The sequence below is a fragment of the Equus asinus genome, unplaced genomic scaffold (genome assembly GCF_041296235.1).
Source record: "Equus asinus isolate D_3611 breed Donkey unplaced genomic scaffold, EquAss-T2T_v2 contig_2, whole genome shotgun sequence".
Lineage (NCBI taxonomy): Eukaryota > Metazoa > Chordata > Mammalia > Perissodactyla > Equidae > Equus > Equus asinus.
This window is the reverse complement of record NW_027224849.1, coordinates 1,453,658-1,464,615: the sequence shown is the minus strand read 5'-3', so window position 1 is coordinate 1,464,615 and position 10,958 is coordinate 1,453,658.

Sequence of the window (10,958 nt, the reverse complement as noted above, 5' to 3'; positions counted from 1 at the left end):
AAAACCACGTGACCATCTCCATAGATGCAGAGAAAGCATTTGACAATATCCAACATCCATTCATGATAAAAACGCTCAATAAAATGGGTCTAGGAGGAAAATACCTCAACATAATAAAGGCCACACATGACAAAACCACTGCCAACGTCATATTCAATGGGGAAAACTGAAAGTCATCCCATGGAGAACAGGAACATGACAGGGTGCCAACTCTCACCACTCTTATTCAACATAGTGTTAGAGGTTGTGGCCAGAGCAATTAGGCAGGAAAAATTCGTCTCATTTCTATACACTAATAATGAACTAACAGAACAAGAACTCAAGAATACAAGCCCTTTTACGACTGCAACAAAAATAATAAAATATCTAGGAATAAATTTAACCAAGAAGGTGAAAGACCTATTCTATAAGGAAAATCTATATATATAAGGAAAACTATAAGACATTACTGAAAGAAATCACTAATGACATAAATAAATGGAAAGATATTCCCTGGACGTGGATTGGAAGAATAAACATGGTTAAAATGGCCATAATACCTAAAGGAATTTAAAGAGTCAATGAATTCCAATCAAAATCCCAATGACATTCTTCACAGAAATATAACAAAGAATCTTAAAATTCATCTGGAGCAAGAAAAGACCCTGAATAGCCAAAGCAATCCTGAGAAACACGAACAAAGCTGGTGGCATTGCAATCCCTGACTTCAAAACCTATTACAAAGCTATAGTAATCAAAACAGCATGGTGCTGGTACAAGAACAGACACACAGATCAATGGAACAGAATTTAAAGCCCAGAAACACAACCAAACATCTATGGACAGCTAATCTTTGACAAAGGAGCCAAGAACATACAATGGAGAAAGGAAATCCTCTTCAATAAATGGTACTGGGAAAACTGGACAGCCACACGCAAAAGAATGAAAGTAGATCATTGTCCTTCTCCATACAAAAAAATAGACTCAAAATGGATCAAAGATTTGAAGGTAAGACAGGAAACCATAAAACTTCTGGAAGAAAATATAGGCAGTACACTCTTTGCCATCAGCTTTAAAAGGATCTTCACAAATGCAATGTCCACTCAGACACGGGAAACAAAAGAGAAACTAAATAAGTGGGACTTCATCAGACTATATAGCTTCTGGAAGGCAAATGAAATCAAGATCAAAATGAAAAACAACCCAGCAACTGGAAGACAATTTTTGCAAATCATGTATCTGACAAGGGGTTAGTCTCCATAATATATAAAGAGCTCACACATCTGAACTGGAAAAAATAAACAACCCAACCAAAAAGTGGGCAGAGGATATGAACAGACATCTTTCCAAAGAAGATATACAGATGACCAATAGGTACATGAAAAGATGCTAAACGTCTGTAATCATCAGGGAAATGCAAATCAAAAGTACACTTAGATATCATCTCATACCCATTAGAATGGCTATAATCACCAAGACAAAAAATAACAAATGTTGGAGAGGTTGTAGAGAAAAGGGAACCTTCATCCACTGCTGGTGGGAATTCAAACTGATCCAGCCACTTTGCAAAACAGTATGGACATTTCTCAAAAAATTAAAAATAGAAATAGCATATGACCCAGCTATCCCACAACTGGGTATTTATCCAAAGAACTTGAAATCAACAATACAAAGAGACTTATGCACCCCTGTGTTCATTGCAGCATTATTTACAATAGCCAAGATATGGTAGCGACCCAAGTGCCCAAAAACTGATGATTGGATAAAGAAGATGTGGTATATACATATATATATATACAATGGAATACCACTCAGCCATAAAAAGATATAATTGTCCCATTCACAACCACATGGACGAAACTTGAGGGCATTAAGCTAAGCAAAATGAGCCAGACAGAGAAATACAAACACTGTATGACTTCACTCATATGTTAAATATAAACAAATTTATGGACAAAGAGAACAACTTAGTCGTTAGCAGGGGCAAGGAGGGGGAGGGTGAACACAAAGGGCACAGGGGTACATTTATATGCTATTTGACATATATTAAGATGCAACTGAAATTTCACAATGTTATAAACTATTTAGACCACAATAAAAAATTGTAAAAAAAAATTGGAGCACATTTCTGATGAGGGAAACGTACCACCTTAAAATGAGCATGTGCAGTCTGGTTTGTTTGCTTCCCATGGAAAGCATATCTACACGTGGACACATCGTGCCTGACTCGAGTGTTTGCATCCTTGAGGCATCTTCCTGCCTTTCAGAGGGGCTCCTATCAATCTGGAGGGCAGATCCCAGGAGGGCGTGGGGAGAGGCTGAGTGGCTCCACGTGGAAGCCATACTTGCTGCTCTGTCTCCATCCTGAATGAAGGGAGGTAAGTTTAAACTCCTCAGAGTCATTTCCAGCTTTTTCCTGAAAAGAGGAAATGTGCAGGTGAGCTCAGCTGTGTCCTGGCAGACGAGGTGCCTGGCACAGGAACAGCTGGGTAGCAGACACCCAGGGCTCACAGCGAGTGGAGAAAAGGGGAAACACAATGGTGTTTGATGTGAAATTCTGTCTGAGATTGCATTGAATCTGCAGATTTCTTTAGGAAATATGGACATTTTAACTACATTTATTTTTCCAATTCATGAGCATGTAATATGTTTCCATTTTTTTATGATATCTTCAATTGCCTTATAGTTTTCAGTGTGTAGGTCTTTCACCTCCTTGGTTAAATTTTTTCCTAGATATTTATTATTTTGTTGCAATTGTAAAAGAGATTGTATTCTGGACTTCTCTTTATGCTAGTTCGTTATTATTTATAGAAATTCAACTGAATTTGTAAGTTGATTTTGCACTGTGAAACTTTGCTCTAGTTGTTATTTCTACGTTTTCTAGTGGATTCGTAGGGTTTTCTATATATAGGATCGTGTCATTTGTAAACAGTGAGAGTTTCACTTCTTCTTTTCCAATTTGGATACTTTTTATTTCTTTTTCTCACCTGATTACTCTGGCCAAATCCTCCATTAGTATGTTGAACAGGAGGTGGCAAGAGTGGGCACCCTTGTCTTGTTCCTGTTCTCAGAGAGATGGCTTTCAGTTTTTCACAATTAGTATGATGTTGACCTGGGTTTGTCATATATGGCCTTCATTATGTTGAGATACTTTCCCTCTCTACATATTTTATGCAGAGTTCTCATAAACAGAAGTTGGACCTTTTCAAATGTTTTCTCTGCATATATTGAGATGATCATGTGATTTATATTCCTTATTTTGTTAATGTGGTGTATCACACTGATTGATTTGCAGATGTTGAACTGTCCCTGCATCCCTGACATGAATCCCACTTGATCATGTTGTATGATCATTTTAGTTTATTGTATTTGGTTTGCCAATATTTTGTTGAGGATTTTTGTGTCTATGTTCATCCATGTTATTGACCTGTAATTTTCCTTCTTTTTGTTGTCCTGGTCTGGTTATGGTATCAGGGTGATGTTGGCCCCATAGAATGAGTTAAGAAGCATTCTTTCTTCTTCAATCTTTTGGAATAGCTTGAGAAAGATAGGTATTACATTTTCTTTGAATGTTTGGTAGAATTCTCCAGAGAAGCCATCGGGCCCTGGACTTTTGTTTTCTTGGGAAGACTTTGCTGACTCTTTCAACCTCTATACACTTGATTGGTCTATTCAGCTTTTCTATTTCTTCTTGATTTGCTTTTGGGAGGTTGTGTGAGTCTAAAAATTATTCATTTCTTCTAGGTTATCCAATTTGTTGGCATATTGATTTTCATACTATTCTCTTCTAATTCTTTGTATTTCTGTGGTATCCATTTTAATTTCTCCTCTTTCATTTCTAATTTTATTTATTTGAGCCTTCTCTCTTTCTCTCTTAATGAGTCTGGCTAAGGGTTTGTCAATTCTCCTTATGTTCTCAAAGAACCAGGTGTTAGTTTCATTGATCCTTTCTATGTCTGTTTGTTTGATTTTTGGTCTGTCATTTATTTTTGTTCTAATTTTTATCATTTCCCTCCTTTTGCCGACTTTGGGCTTCATTTGTCCTTCTTTTTTGAGTTCTTATAGGTGTAGTTTAAGATTACTTATTTGAGATGTTTCTTGTTTGTTGATGTGGGCCTCTGTTGCTATGCATTTGCCTCTTAGAACCATTTTGTTGTATCCCATAACAGGTAGTATGATGCATTTTCATTTTCATTTCTCTCCAGGTATTTTTTTTTATTTCTCCTTTGATTTCTTCATTGATCCAATGGTCATTCTGAATTATGTTAGAGTCTCCATACTTGTCACTTTCGCAGCTTTTTCTTGTAGTTCATTTCTAGTTTCATAGCATTGTCATCAGAAAAGATGCTTGATATGGTTTCAATCTTCTTAAATTTATTGTCTCACCTTGTTTCACAACATAGGGTCTATGTTTGAGAATGTTCCATGTGCACTTGAGAAGAATGTGTATTCTGCCGTTTTGGGATGAAATGTTCTATGTATATCTTTTAAGTCCATCTTCTCAAGTGTTTCATTTAAATTCAACATTTCCTCGTTGACTTATCGTCTGGATGATCTACCCTTTGATGTAAGTGGGGTGTTCAGGTCCCCTACTATTACTGAGTTGCTTTTAATTTCTCCATTTAAGTCTGTTAATAGTTGCTTTATATACCTGGTGCTCCTGTGTTAGGTGTATACATATTCATAAGGGTTATTTCCTCTTGGTGGAATTTCCCTTTTATTATTATATAACACCCCTATTTGTCTCTCATTGTCTTTTTTTATCTTGGAGTCCACTTCCTCTGATATAAGTGTGGCTACTCCTGCTTTCTTTTGCTTGCCATTTGCTTGCCACATCATCTGCCATCCCTTCCCTCTGAGCCTGTGTTTGTCTTTAGAGCTGAGATGTGTTTCCTGGAGGCAGCATATTGTTGGGTTTTATTTTTTAATCCATTTGGCTATTCTGTGTCTTTTGATTGGAGAATTCAATCCATTTACCTTTAGAGTGATTATTTATATATGAGGGATGAACACTGCCATTTTATCTCTTGTTTCTCAATTGTTCTCTATTTCGCTTGTTTCTCTTCTCCTGTATTTCTGACTGCCATTTCAGTTTGTTGGTTTTCTTTAATGGTTTTAGCATTATTTAGGATTTGTGTCTCTACACTGATTTTTTTGTTTAGTGGTTACCATGAGGTGTGTATAAATGATCTCATAGATGAGACAGCCCATTTTTTGTTAGCCTCTTATCTCCGCTACCTTAAGCAGGTTCCATCCCCTCCTCTTCCCCATCTAAGTTATTGTCATAACAAATTATTCTGTTTTGTGTTGTGACTCTGTGATTAAAATGAAGTGTTTATAGTTAGTATTGACGCTTTCCTTCTCTTTATCTTTTATGTTATTAAGTGGTTTCTAACCTGTTCTGACAGAGAGCTGCGAATTTATCATTTTGTCTATTTATCTCTTTGCTCCAGGCTTTGTAAAGCTTTGCCTTTTGTTTTAGGTATGAAAGCATCCTTGATCATTTCTTGTAATGGAGATCTAGTCACAATGAACTCTCTCAGCTTTTGTATATCTGGGAAAGATTTTATTTCTCCAACATATCTGAAGGATAATTTCTCTGGATAGAGTTCTTTCCTGAAAGTTTTTGTCTTCAGTATTTTGAATCAATCAGCCCATCCTCTCTAAGCCTGTCAGATTTCTGCTGAGGAATTCACTGAAAGCCTGATAGGGATTCATTTGTAGATTATTCTCTTCTGGCTTGCTGCCCCTAATATCTTTTCTTTGTCGTTGACTTTTGCCAGATTTGCTATTATATGCCTTGAAGTTGGTCTTTTGCATTCATGGAATTAGGAGTTCTACTGACTTCATGTAATTGTAAGTCCACTCCTTCACCAGGTTTGGAAAGTTCTCAGCAATAATTTCTTTGAACAAGCTGTCTGCTCCTCTTCTCCCTCTCAAATGCCTATAAACCTTGTTTTGCATTTCCTAGTTGTCAGATAATAAAGAATTTCTTCATTTTTTTTTTTTAAAGATTGGCACCTAGGCTAACAACTGTTGCCAATCTTTCTTTTATTTTTTTTTAAGGATTGGCACCTGAGCTAACAATTGTTACCAATCTTTTTTTTTTTTTTTCTGCTTATTCCCCAACCCCACCCCCAGGTACATAGTTGTATATCTTAGTTGCAGGTCCTTCTAGTTGTGAGATGTGGGATACTGCCTCAACGTGGCCTGACAAGTGGTGCCATGTCCGTGCCCAGGATCCGAACCTTGGGCCGCTGCAGTGAACTTAACCACTCAGCCACGGAGCAGGCCCCTCTTCATTTTTCTTTTTAGTCTTAGTTCTCTCTTCTCCTCTGCCTGAAGCATTTCTATATTTATGTCCTCTAAAGTGCTAATTTTGTTCTCTATAACATCAGCTCTGTTTTTAATGTTTCTAGATTTTTTTAGTCTCATCCGTTGTGTTCTTCATTTCCAGAATTTGTTTCATTTTTTTTTTAGAGCTTTAATGTCTTTGGTGAAGAATTTCTTTTGCTCATTAATTTTACTCCTGAGTTCATTTAACTGTATTTTTGAGTTTTCTTGTAATTCACTGAGTTTCTCTGTGTCAGCTATTTTGAATTCTCTGACATTTAGGTTGTAAATTACTATGAGTTCAAGCATGATTTCTGGAGACTTGTCATTTTCCTTCTGCTTTGGAGTGTTAATGTAGTTCTCGTGGTGTTTGATGAAGTGCTCCCTTGCTGGTAAATAGTGGTAGTACCAGGCCACAGATTTCACTTGCAACTTCTTGGAGGGAAGGTGCCATACTTTCTGAATCCTCACCCTCAACTGGAAGTTGTGCTGACAAGGACCATCTGTGTCTGCCTGCTGGCCACAGGCACCTGGCTGGTCACATACACTGTGCAAGTGCTCTAGCGTGGAAATGCTGCCTTGGCTTGGGACCATCTGAGCTAGTGTGCCAGGTGGTGGTGGGTATTTCTTGCACAAATGCACACTGCTCTGAACTTATGGGTGGTTTACCTGGGCTGTTGTGCTTGGTGGGGTCACCTACATGGTAGCTGCCTGCACCAGATGGTATGGAGCACCAAACTGTATGCCAGTCCTACATGCTGAGCAGAACTCTCAAAATGAAAGTGTTCACAAGAATGCCTGCCTGCTTCCCCACCTCTTCCCAAAGTTTTTCACTGGCTGCCACACAAAGACCCACAACCTAGATGATTGCAACTGGGGAAAGGCAGGTGATCTGATCAAATTCTTCCACTGTTTCTAGGAGATCCAGCAACCCCACCATTAGATGTATGGTTGTGTTAGTCTCTCAGACATCTTATCATGCCCTGTGTGGAATGCTTTGTCCAATAAGGAATACCCATTTGGGTTTAAGTTAGGGGGAAGAGACTAAGGGAACAGCTCACAATGCCGTGATGCTGACATCACTCTCTCTGTAATTATCTTTTTTTACTATCAGTCCATGGAGCATTAAAAGTTTTTGTCTGTTTTTAGTAAAAAATATTATTGAGACATAGTATACAAACACTTCATAGATTTTCATTAAAGGAAACCACTACAAGGGGCACATTTATTGGGGAGTAGACATAAAAGCACATGAAAAGCTAATGCTGTGCTCTTTTACATTGTCTATCACCCCAAAAGTAGCCCTTTTCACAACTATGGATAGCATAGATTCATTTCATCATTTAGTTTCTTTAAATCTTTATATCATGTGCCTGTTTGTATCTAGCTTATTTTTTCTTTTAATGTGTTTTGGGTTTTATTATCTTTTTATTTAAATTTTTTTCTGGGGCAAGATTTACCTTGAGCTAATATCTGTTGGCAATCTCTCTTTCCTTTTCATTTCCTCCCCAGAGTCCCAGTATGTAGTTGTGTATATGTTAGTTGTAAGTTCTTCTATGTGATGCACCACCACAGAATGGCTACTGACAGATGATTGGTGTGCTTCTGTGCCTGGGAACTGATTCTAGGCCACAGACACAGCACCAAACTTTAAGCACTAAGCTGTCAGGGTTGGCTCTATATCTGGATTATTTTCCTTCATATTATATCTGTCAAATTTATTTCAGTCATTTGTGCATTTGTAGATCATTAATTCACATTGCTCCTGAATTCTCCATTTGGTAACTATCCTCTATTTACTTACTCATTTTTCTTAAAGAGCATATGTGAATATTGTACAGACTAAGTGTTACAAATGCTCCTGCTATGAATGTTTTTATGCATGTCTATTAGAGAGTATATTTTTAAAAATTCTGTTGGAAATGACCTATGAGTGGAAGTTCTAGAGCATTGAACATGCTTATGTTTATCTTTTTTCCATCAGCTTTATTGAGGTACAATTGACAAATAAAAATTGTATATATTTAAGTTGTACAACATGAAGCTTTGATATATGAATGAACCATTAACTGGTAACCATCAATGACATTCTTTTTTCTTCTTCATATACCCACATCTGGAATATTGAGTGCTCTTCCTAACTTCAGAATATTTGCATCTCAAATACTGTCTTGGTTATTCTTAGCCCATTGTATTTTGACATAATTATTCAGAATTAGATTACAAAGTGGGATTTTGACTGTGATTCCATACAGTTTGTATGATAATTGTGAGAAGAGAAAATCTTTTCAATATTGACTATTTTCCTATTAACAAAACATATCTCACCACATATATGCCAATTTATAAAGGCTACAAACACCTCCATATTCTATTAAATTAGTATAGACATGTTTTTCTTTTATGAGCTCATGCATATTTTCAAAAACCTCTAATTAAAATGTTTATTGCCTAAATCTTTCATTTTGGGGTCATAGAATGTGGCTTCTTCTTCAAAGGAAGTAAATGTCATTATTCATTTTAATTGTGTTTTATGAATAATTCAACTGAACTGAACACCAAAATTTTAAAAAATAGCTCAGGATTTTGTTTGTTTCATACTCTTCTTTCTTCTCTTAGGATAAACCAAATCTCATAGCCCCATGCTATTCTTGGTTTTGAGGTGTCTTCTGGGGAAGTATGCAGCACACATTCTCACCTCCTTTCACTGTACTCTTGGAGATTATTAGGGTATTTCGGGATGACTTTATTCCATGGGTTTCTGGGGGCATGTTAAAGCTGTGAGGAACTCAGTAATTCTCTGACTGAGCACAGAATTTTCTTGGCCTATCTACACATGGCTATTGTGTCAGGAAAATGGTGCTATAGGAGGTTCTAGCCTGAATTCTTTCACAGAAACATGGATATAAATAACCATCCATGCATGAATTTACCTTCGGGAGAGCTCTGGATTCCAGATACGAGAACATAGCACTTAAGTGGAGCACAGAAATGGGGGAAGACATTTCCAAGACTGTAGAAAGGACAGTTTCAATTTACTTGAGTCACCCTCCCCATAGACAGTGCAGTAGAGAGACATTTCCTTTGCTTAAGGGCTCTCCAGGGGAAAGGATTCAAGTGAGCATGCAATATCAGTGTGGACCCAGGCTTCAAGCCCACTCACCCTTGAACCCTATGAGGAGGTCCATGTAGGGACAGGCAGCTGCTGTTCTGCCCAAAACCTCTGGCTGGGATGACTGGTGAAAGGCTTTTTCTCTCAAATTCAATCTGTAAATACTGGAGAAATTGAATACTTCTTCAAATATGCAAACAACAATGCAAGGCTACAAAGTTCACAAAAGGTAAGAGAAACTTGACACTACCGAAGGAACAAAATAAAGCAATGGAAATCTAAAATTTGCCTGATAAAGAATTCAGAATATGTAACTTAAAGAACTTAGTGAGCTAATAGAGAACACATATAGACAACTAAACAAAATCAGGAAAACAATATTTAGACAAAATAAGAAGTTTAACAAAGAGATCAAAACCTTAAAAAAACAAAACAAATACAAAAAACAGCAAACGCAAATTCTAGAACTGAAGAATACAATGATTGAACTAAAAAAAAAATCAATAGAGAATCTCAACAATAGACTTGATCAAGCAAAATAAAGACTCAGTGAGCTCAAAGACAGATCATTTTAAATTACTCAGTCAGCAGAACAAAAAGAAAATGGAGAGGGCCGGGCCAGTGACAGGGGTAAAATCCATGTGCTATGCTTTGTCAACCCAGGGTTCACTTGTTTATATCCTAGGTATGAACGTACACACCATTCACCAAGCCATGCTGTGGCAGGCATCCCGCATATAAAGTAGAGGAAGATGGGCACAGATGTTAGTTCTGGGCCAATCTTCATCAGCGAAAAGAGGAAGATTGATGGTGGATGTTAGCTCAGGGGCTAATCTTCATAAAAAAAGAAAAAGAAAAAGAAAGTAGAATGTAAAAAAGTGAAAAAAGGCTACAGGACTTACAAGAATCCATAAGCAAACCAATATTTGCATTGTGGGAGTCCAGAAGGGGCAGAGAAATGGGAAGACAGAGAACTGGACCTTATTTCTTTCTTATTTAAAGAAATAATAACAGAAAATGCTCCAAATCTGGGGAGGGAAAGGAACATCCAGATCCATGAAGTCTAAAGGCGTCAAAATAGATTGAACATAAAGATGTCTTCACTGAGACGCATTAGAATTAAAAATTCAAATGTTTTAAAAATCTTAAAAAAAATTAACTAGACCAATAATAATCCTTCCCAAGCAAAAGGTGTAATTACTTCAGTTACTGGAAAGCATGAGAAATATAAGAACAACTAAGGTATTATCCACAACAAAATTGTGTTGTTAAATATTTTGTAAATATAATTGCAATGAAGTGAGTGATATCATTATTGTCTTTAGTTTATTAAGCGGAGATTGTTTTATACTTTAATGGATTTTTCCAACAAAATGGAACAAGTTAGAAAATATGTAATAACTAAAATAAATTACAGATAAATCCTATATGGGATGTTTTAAGAATTTCTGCTTATATGTATTTATTTAACCACAATACATTTAATTTATTATATTTGTAGGCCAATATAATCAAAACTGGAAATAAGTTAATA